The sequence below is a fragment of the Panthera uncia genome (assembly GCF_023721935.1).
Source record: "Panthera uncia isolate 11264 chromosome A1 unlocalized genomic scaffold, Puncia_PCG_1.0 HiC_scaffold_17, whole genome shotgun sequence".
In the NCBI taxonomy this organism is placed as follows: domain Eukaryota; kingdom Metazoa; phylum Chordata; class Mammalia; order Carnivora; family Felidae; genus Panthera; species Panthera uncia.
The window spans coordinates 67,348,937-67,359,110 of NW_026057577.1; positions in this window are offsets into that span (position 1 = coordinate 67,348,937).

Here is a 10,174-nt window from a genome sequence, read left to right on the forward strand (position 1 = left end):
GTCCCAACTCAATCACAAAATGAGAAAAAATTATCATGAGGCAGGAGACTTTTCAAACCTCAGATAAATTCTCTTTGCTGAACTATTCCATTTATACATCTTGGCAGTAGTTAGCCGTGAAAAACCTAAAGAGACAACAAAAGAAAAATGTATTTTTTTTCAGGAACTTCTGAAGTGTTGAAAAGTGTTTCTATTTAAAAGCGCCTGACAATGATTGGCAGGACCTGAAAAAAACCTCACAAGATGAGGCCCACCCTCTGAGAATTATTGTCAGAATAGTAATTGGTGAACACCTAATCTGTTCTAACCACAATTGAGGGATTGCGATCTAATTGCTACTTGGTGGTCCTTCTCAAATGCCACAAGAAGAAAGTGAATAAAGCCCAGATCAATACTGAACACCCTAGAAGGGCTACCCAACCTCAAAGAAGGGGAGAAGTTCTAATACTCTGAACTAAACTGACACAATAAAAACAGGAGAAAACTTGTATTGATTGATTGAGTGATTACTAACAGGTCCATTAGGCCAGTGTCTTCTCAGGAATCTGACATTTTAAATAAAAAAATAGGACAGGCCTAATTTTAAGTTTTGCAATTAGGGAATTTATTTTAAATGTGAAGGAGAATGGGAGGTGTATATATCAACCCAATTTAGTGTAGACAGAAAAATAGAAATGGAAATTACAGAGTCAATTCAGAATAGACATAATGAAGCCCATTTACATTTGATGTAAAAGATGTTTAGAATATTAATGAACCAAAGGCAAAATCTGAGGCTAGTGACAGTAGGAGTTTTTAATATAAACTTTTGAACTTTCTTTGTTTTCCACAAGCATCTACTAAATTTTAAATGTAAAGTAACCATGAAAGAGTTAAAGCAAAATTTTACCAATAAAGTAATTGAACGTAAGGCCCTAAACGTAAGGCTATGATGTAATCAATGGTAGCTCTGATTCCCCTAAAGAACTGCCCAGGTTAATTCTAAGTTCAGAAAGTTGATGGTGATCATCACGAGTGTAAAGAAAGGGAAGCAGAAAATGGGCCTTTGAAATTTATCATCAAACACGGAATACAAATGCATGAATCATTTACCTTTATCCATCTTTATGTAGTAATCAAGAAACATGCCTTCGAACTCATTTAGTCTGTCAACCAGGCAATAGTACATGTAATCCAAATTTTAAAAGAAATTACTTGGAAAAGAAGGAGTCTCTAAGAAGAGGAATAGCAGACATATGCTCAAACTGTGAGATTTCAAATGATATGTCATAAGATATAATATCTAATCACACATATAGAAAGAAACCATTTCTTTGTGGAAAAGAAAAAAACAAAGATATTTAAGCATCAGATTGGTGCCAAGAGATGCTACAAATGTTTTACAAAGTCAGGTAAAGAAATTAAGTGAAACTCAACTTCAAGTCTGATTTTCTATTCAAACAAGAATCCACCAGGAAAGATTGATGTCTGTTAGATCTCTTGTTAACTTTGTTAACAAGGGGTCACGAGTCCTTCGTAATTACCTGCTTTTAAAAAATATTCAAGAACAGATTGAGAATCTTGGACCCAATGTCTAAGTGAGAACAATAAAAACAGTCTTTAGCTGACATTACATAACTTCTTTCTTCATTATCGCACAGCAGATGATACTTGTTTCTCTGTTTCATGTTTTGCTTTCTAACCAGAGCCACAGGCCAGATTCTCCTCCTCTGTAACTCTGCAGGGATTCTTGGGTTTGTACCTTTTGTGTAAATCTGCTTGGCATTCTAAATATGGCTCATTCCCCTGGTTTCAATATATTTCTTGATTTTTCACCTGCAAACCTTCATTAAGTTGAGTGCCTTAGAACAAGGGGTAGTTTCTCTACCCCAGAAATCTGGGGATATTATGGGTTTTGAGCTATAATAACCAAGTTTCAATTTCATAAATTGGTAATGGGGAGAGAGAATCTTTGAGGAATGAATTTTATCATTTGAAATTCAAATTGCAATCTATTGCTATAGTAGAGTGGCCACTCCCTAGATTAAGGTAGCATAGTTATACTCTATTATAATATCAAAAATGGCTTAACAAAGATGAGTTAGCAGATTCTAATCTCTGCCATCTGAGATTTCTCAAAAACAAAGCTGGGTCTCTGTACTGCCCAAATTACAATAACCTGGGCCTCTTGTCTAAGAAACATAATTTCTGAAATGAAGTCAAAATCACTTCAAATTTACACAATGTTTGTTTCAAATAGGTGATTTTTTATGCTCCGAGTGTTTTCATAATGTTTGTCTAAGGTGGCCATGCACTCTGGAAGTGCCAGACAACTTTGCCATAGCCTTCAAGAGACAATCACATACTCTGTGCACATTTGTAATATTTTTGACCATCACTTGTTTCAGCTTCCTTTGATGATGATTCATGCTAAGGGTAGAGAACCGGAAGGGATATTTTCCTTCAAGGCCACAAAAATAGCCAAAATGTATTTTCTTTTAGCCATACATTTCAACATGCATAAACTCTCTGGCTGATATTTCTTGCCATTTGGTCCAACTATACTTCCTGAAGACACTGTATGAAAAGAACTAGTCTAATTTAAGAAGGAATCTGTCCCTGGTAAAACAATACATACAGAAAGGAAAAAAGAAATCATCCAATTTAGCCAACTTCCTGAAAGCCTTGATCTTAGAATCTGGTTTTAAAATAGAAAACTTAAACAAAAGTTACTATCCAACTCATTTGCTCTCAGTACATTTAGGATCATTTTATGGAACATACACACAACACATTTAAATTAACTTTAAGGTCAATGAAACTTACATAATCTAAGTAGATCCTTCAACATGCTCCTATTCCACCTTGAGTAAACTCAGGTATATTTCACTCTCATTCATCATCAAAATTTTCTTCATTAATAATTTCTATTCTATTGGCAAGTTTATTTTCAGAGACACTTACCATAATCAGAGGCTTATTAAGATATGCATGGCCTCCCCAAAGTGTGAAAAAGCAAGATATTCTGAAAGTAACTTAATTCACCACATATGTATCCTTTCAATATGGGCAGGGAAACCATATTTGAGTCATAAAGTTCTGCCATTCTCCTCTACTATGGCTTAAATCACCTCTTTTGGAAAGCGTATGAATTTTAGGAAAAGACTGAGTGTTTTATGACTTTTTTCATTTAAAAATTCACATGCACACAAAGAAGTAAAGTGCATATTTACAGTCTCACTACTGTGTTCAGATGGCAGGAACTATTGGGACAAACACTCTCAGCCAGGGAATCTACTCAACTGAGAATGGTCTCATGATCAGAACTAAGAAGTCACAGCATAAAGCAAGCTGCAGATTATCATATATTATTAACATTTCTGAGTCTGATTCAATGGGGCTATTATTTTACTGGAAATGGAGATAAAGAAGAAAAGTGTAACAAAAGTACTTAACAAGGCAAACATCATGTATTTTCACTCTTTTTAATATTATTTGTTAGGTTTTTGTTATATATGGGAAAGCACAGCCTTGATTTCTAGATTAGTGGTCTGTAAAGTGTAGTCCCTGGACCAGCAATTGCAATATCTCCTGGGAACCTGTTGGAAATGCAAACTCTCAGCCCCCACTCCAAATCTATCTAATCAAAAACACTGGGGCTGACTGAGCACAGCAAATTGTTTTAACAAGTCCTCCAGGTGATTCTGATACATACTCTTGTTTAAGAAACAATGTTACAGATAATCATTTTTAGGAGGTAGTGAATTCAAATATAGACGGAGCTACAAAATATTTTGTATGTGCAATGATAGAAATAAAACAAATTTATACAGTGCCTTGTAAATTACAAAGCACTTTCAAATGCATTAATCTCATTTGATCTCTCAATATTATTGTGAGATGGCCTGAGGAAACACTTGCATTTTTATTTTACACAACTAAGTGGAGTTTGAGAGAGGTTAAATAAATTCCTCAGTCCCACAAAGCTTGTTAATAGGAGAATTAGATTTAGAACCCAGGTCTTCAGGCAGTAAAACATGTAGGTTGCTACTAAGTAAAAAAAGTATTGATCAGAATTAGTACAGATTCTTTGTTTTACAACCTCTACTGGCATCCAAACAATTGTTGTAAACTCTTTTTTAACATTAAATTCTATGAAGAATTTACACCGTACACAGCCATTTTAGATAGATATTCAAGTTAAGCTCTATCTCTAACCAAAATCAAAGTAAATAAATTCTCAAACTATTTAACAAAGCCCTAATTAATATGTTTTTAGCAATAAATAGAACAATCATTCACTTCTCTTATTGCAAAAAGACAGCTAAGGATCCCAGATTGTTTCAGAGAATTCTATTTTCATAAATGCGTAACGAAGAAAAAAACTTACATTTGTGGGAATTCAGCTAATCCTTTTTGAATGTCAGTTCTCCAATTTTTGGTATAGAAAGAAATCTTCTACCTGAAATTTGTCTTCTGTCTGGAAGACAGACTCTAGATATTCTTCACATAGTGCTTTCCTACAGTGAGAGGGAAGACATAACCAGGACTCACTTCTTACCGTTAGTTGAATGCATCTTTTCCAAAACTTTAATAATCATATCACTTATTCTACAATGGTTTCTATCATGACCCAATCTCTTTTTATGGACTCTTGTTAATTTTAAAAGAGTAATTTAAGGATGCTAACCAAAGCTGACATGTCTTCCATTCAGATTGACACCACTCAAGACAGAGGTATAAATGGTGTTTGATCAGTAAAACTAATATATCACAGAATCTTTGAGAATGTCTGATATCTATAAAAGATTAAAGCACAATGCTGGAGAAAACATGTTTCAGACTGCTGCAGGTGTTCTCAAATCCAAAGCATCTCTACCAAAAAAAAATATGTGCGAGATGTTTCTTTGAATGACACAGAAAGACAATTTAAAACTCTAGCCCGGGGTTGCTCCAACTGGGATGTGAGAATGTATTCTGAAGAATCAGAAGGTCCATCAGAACCATTTTTATATAGTATTATCATTGTGATGGTTAACTAAAAAAACAAAAACAAAAACAAAAAAACCTAACCAGCTATCAAGAACTTCCTTGTGATGATCATTCACAATCAACTAAATAAACTGTTTTCAAACACTAAACATGGATTTCTTAAGTAATTCTTTCTTAAACTAGGGTTCAAGGATGTATATCCAAATGAATTATGAGAATGTCTTCGCCTTTTAAAAAGGATCAGTTCATCATTCACATTTGAGAAATAATAATTGTAGCAATGTATCTACTGCATTAAGTGTGATCAATCTAAAAAAAAGAAATGAATTTTACACTAGAAAGTTTAAATAAATATGAAATGTTAGAAACCAAATAGAACATAGTAACAATGGCAGAGTATAGCTATGCATTCATGAAGTATCAGTTGAATCAATTAGACAAACCTCCAGTGATACACCAGTGGGACAAGATAGGAACATTTCAAGGGGCTCAGTCAGTTAAGCGCCAGACTTCAGCTCAGGTCATGATCTCCCAGTTGGTGGGTTCGAGCCCTACGTCGGGCTCTGTGCTGACAGCTAAGAGCCTGTAGCCTGCTTTGGATTCTGTGTGTGTGTCTCTCTCTGTCCCTCCCACACTCACACTCTGTGTCTCTCTCTTCTTCAAAATAAATAAACATTAAAAAAAATTTTTTTTTAAAGACAGAAACATTCCACCCCAGCATGGAAGAGTATTTTATCACTAAAAATGTTTAAATTTGTTGATGCATGATTATAAATTATAAATGAGACTGATTTTATTTGGTTTTATTATTGTTTTAAAATTATTCACAAACATATCTCTTCTTATTACTTGTGCCTGGTCTGGGTGCTCTCATTGCCCATGGTACATTACTGCTGACTTCACAACATATGGAATGCAAAGACTCAAACCAGCTATTCAGGAGGCAAAGACCCTCAGTGGTAAAGTAAGACCACTATCTGAAGATAATCTTCAAGAAAATCCCAGTATGTGAATGTTTAAAAAACCTAATGGGTAAAGAATATGGCAGGGAGTGAGTTGGTCGGGGGGGGGGGGCGCGAAAGTGGGGGGGGGGGAGGCAATATATTAAAGGAGAGCGGGGAAATGTACAGGAAATTCTGTGTTCTCAATAATTGTCTCCAAAATATTAGAACTTCTTTATTCGGCCCTATTCTCAATGATTTAATTTAAAACTAAAACTCTTGGGGCACCTGGGTGGCTTGGTCGGTTGGGCGTCCGACTTCGGCTCAGGTCATGATCTCACGGTCTCTGAGTTCAAGCCCCGCGTCGGGCTCTGTGCTGACAGCTCAGAGCCTGGAGCCTGTTTCGGATTCTGTGTCTCCCTCTCTCTGACCCTCCCCCGTTCATGCTCTGTCTCTCTCTGTCTCAAAAATAAATAAACGTTAAAAAAAAAATTTTAAACTGAAAACTCTTGTCAGAATTTAAGTAGAAAAGCTGGCCTTCTCTGACATATCAAAATACGGATAACCAGCCAGTTTTCTTATTGTTTGAGAAGAGAGGTACAACTGTGGAAAGGAAGGAACTCTCATGTTGATTTCAAACTGGAGCTATCAATATAAATAGATATAGACAGATAATGAAATAGATATAACTGTGTCTATATATGCATGTATGTGTGTGGTGTGCTGTGTCTTCTGGGAAAAAACAACAACAACAACCTAGAGGCAACAACACTCCAATAGCAATGACCACACCTAGTACCCATACTTTGATTTTTAAACATCATTGTATATTAAAAGGAAACTGAGTTTCTTGGCTGATTAGATGATGCCAGGGTTGGGACTGGGAAAATACAGAATGTTCTTGGAATATCTTTGAGTCCAGAAAGAAAGAAATTGTGTGTTGCCTCCAAATAAGGACATGTCAAAATACACACACACACACACACACACACACACACACACACACAGTTTGATGGTCTCCAACTGGCCAAACTGAGACAAATTGTGCATCAAAATAATGATAGTAACAGCATATAACTCATTGAATTAAATGAAATATAAGGATCCGGGACTGTTCCGGAAGATGGCGGCGTAGGAGGACGCGGGGCTCACAACGCGTCCTGCCGATCACTTGGATTCCACCTACACCTGCCTAAAGAACCCAGAAAACCGCCAGAGGATTAGCAGAAGGGAGTCTCCGGAGTCAAGCGCAGACTAGAGGCCCACGGAAGAGGGTAGGAAGGGCGCCGAGGCGGTGCGCGCTCCACGGACTGGCGGGAGGGAGCCGGGGCGGAGGGGCGGCTCGCCGGCCAAGCAGAGCCCCCGAGTCTGGCCGGCAAAAGCGGAGGGGCCGGACAGACTGTGTTCCGACAGCAAGCGCGACTTAGCGTCTGGGAGGTCATAAGTTAACGGCTCTGCTCGGAAAGCGGGAAGGCTGGAGGACAAAGGGAGGGAGAGCTGCTGAGCCCCCGGACGGCAGAGCTCAGCTTGGCGGGGAACAAAGGCGCCAGCGCCATCTCCCCCGCCCATCCCCCAGCCAAAATCCCAAAGGGAACCAGTTCCTGCCAGGGAACTTGCTCGCTCCGCACAAACACCCAACTCTGTGCTTCTGCGGAGCCAAACCTCCGGCAGCGGATCTGACTCCCTCCCGCTGCCACAGGGCCCCTCCTGAAGTGGATCACCTAAGGAGAAGCGAGCTAAGCCTGCCCCTCCAGCCCCCGTGCACCTTGCCTACCCACCCCAGCTAATACGCCAGATCCCCAGCAACACAAGCCTGGCAGTGTGCAAGTAGCCCAGACGGGCCACGCCACCCCACAGTGAATCCCGCCCCTAGGAGAGGGGAAGAGAAGGCACACACCAGTCTGACTGTGGCCCCAGAAGTGGGCTGGGGGCAGACATCGGGTCGGACTGCGGCCCCGCCCACTAACTCCAGTTATACACCACAGCACAGGGGAAGTGCACTGCAGGTCCTCACCACGCAAGGGACTCTCCAAAATGACCAAACGGAAGAATTCCCCTCAGAAGAATCTCCAGGAAATAACAACAGCTAATGAACTGATCAAAAAGGATTTAAATAATATAACAGAAAGTGAATTTAGAATAATAGTCATAAAATTAATCGCTGGGCTTGAAAACAGTATACAGGACAGCAGAGAATCTCTTGCCACAAAGATCGAGGGACTAAGGAACAGTCACGAGGAGTTGAAAAACGCTTTAAACGAAATGCAAAACAAAATGGAATCCACGATGGCTCGGCTTGAAGAGGCAGAGGAGAGAATAGGTGAACTAGAAGATAAAGTTATGGAGAAAGAGGAAGCTGAAAGAAAGAGAGATAAAAAAATCCAGGAGTATGAGGGGAAAATTAGAGAACTAAGTGATACACTAAAAAAAAATCATATACGCATAATTGGTATCCCAGAGGAGGAAGAGAGAGGGAAAGGTGCTGAAGGGGTACTTGAACAAATTATAGCTGAGAACTTCCCTGAACTGGGGAAGGAAAAAGGCATTGAAATCCAAGAGGCACAGAGAACTCCCTTCAGACGTAACTTGAATCGATCTTCTGCACGACATATCATAGTGAAACTGGCAAAATACAAGGATAAAGAGAAAATTCTGAAAGCAGCAAGGGATAAACGTGCCCTCACTTATAAAGGGAGACCTATAAGACTCGTGACTGATCTCTCCTTTGAAACTTGGCAGGCCAGAAAGGCTTGGCACGATATCTACAGTGTGCTAAACAGAAAAAATATGCAGCCGAGAATCCTTTATCCAGCAAGTCTGTCATTTAGAATAGAAGGAGAGATAAAGGTCTTCCCAAACAAACAAAAACTGAAGGAATTTGTCACCACGAAACCAGCCCTACAAGAGATCCTAAGGGGGATCCTGTGAGACAAAGTACCAGAGACATCACTACAAGCATAAAACATACAGACATCACAATGACTCTAAACCCGTATCTTTCTATAATAACACTGAATGTAAATGGATTAAATGCGCCAACTAAAAGACATAGGGTATCAGAATGGTTAAAAAAACAAGACCCATCTATTTGCTGTCTACAAGAGACTCATTTTAGATCTGAGGACACCTTTAGATTGAGAGTGAGGGGATGGAGAACTATTTATCATGCTCCTGGAAGCCAAAAGAAAGCTGGAGTAGCCATACTTATATCAGACAAACTAGACTTTAAATTAAAGGCTGTAACAAGAGATGAAGAAGGGCATTATATAATAATCACAGGGTCTATCCACCAGGAAGAGCTAACTATTATAAATGTCTATGCGCCAAATACCCGAGCCCCCAGATATATAAAACAATTACTCATAAACATAAGCAACCTTATTGATAAGAATGTGGTCATTGCAGGGGACTTTAACACCCCACTTACAGAAATGGATAGATCATCTAGACACACAGTCAATAAAGAAACAAGGGCCCTGAATGATACATTGGATCAGATGGACTTGACAGATATATTTAGAACTCTATATCCCAAAGCAACAGAATATACTTTCTTCTCGAGTGCACATGGAACATTCTCCAAGATAGATCATATACTGGGTCACAAAACAGCCCTTCATAAGTTTACAAGAATTGAAATTATACCATGCATACTTTCAGACCACAATGCTATGAAGCTTGAAATCAACCACAGGAAAAAGTCTGGAAAACCTCCAAAAGCATGGAGGTTAAAGAACACCCTACTAACGAATGAGTGGGTCAACCAGGCAATTAGAGAAGAAATTAAAATATACATGGAAACAAACGAAAATGAAAATACAACAATCCAAACGCTTTGGGATGCAGCGAAGGCAGTCCTGAGAGGAAAATACATTGCAATCCAGGCCTATCTCAAGAAACAAGAAAAATCCCAAATACAAAATCTAACAGCACACCTAAAGGAAATAGAAGCAGAACAGCAAAGGCAGCCTAAACCCAGCAGAAGAAGAGAAATAATAAAGATCAGAGCAGAAATAAACAATATAGAATCTAAAAAAACTGTAGAGCAGATCAACGAAACCAAGAGTTGGTTTTTTGAAAAAATAAACAAAATTGACAAACCTCTAGCCAGGCTTCTCAAAAAGAAAAGGGAGATGACCCAAATAGATAAAATCATGAATGAAAATGGAATGATTACAACCAATCCCTCAGAGATACAAACAATTATCAGGGAATACTATGAAAAATTATATGCCAGCAAATTGGACAACCTGGAAGAAATG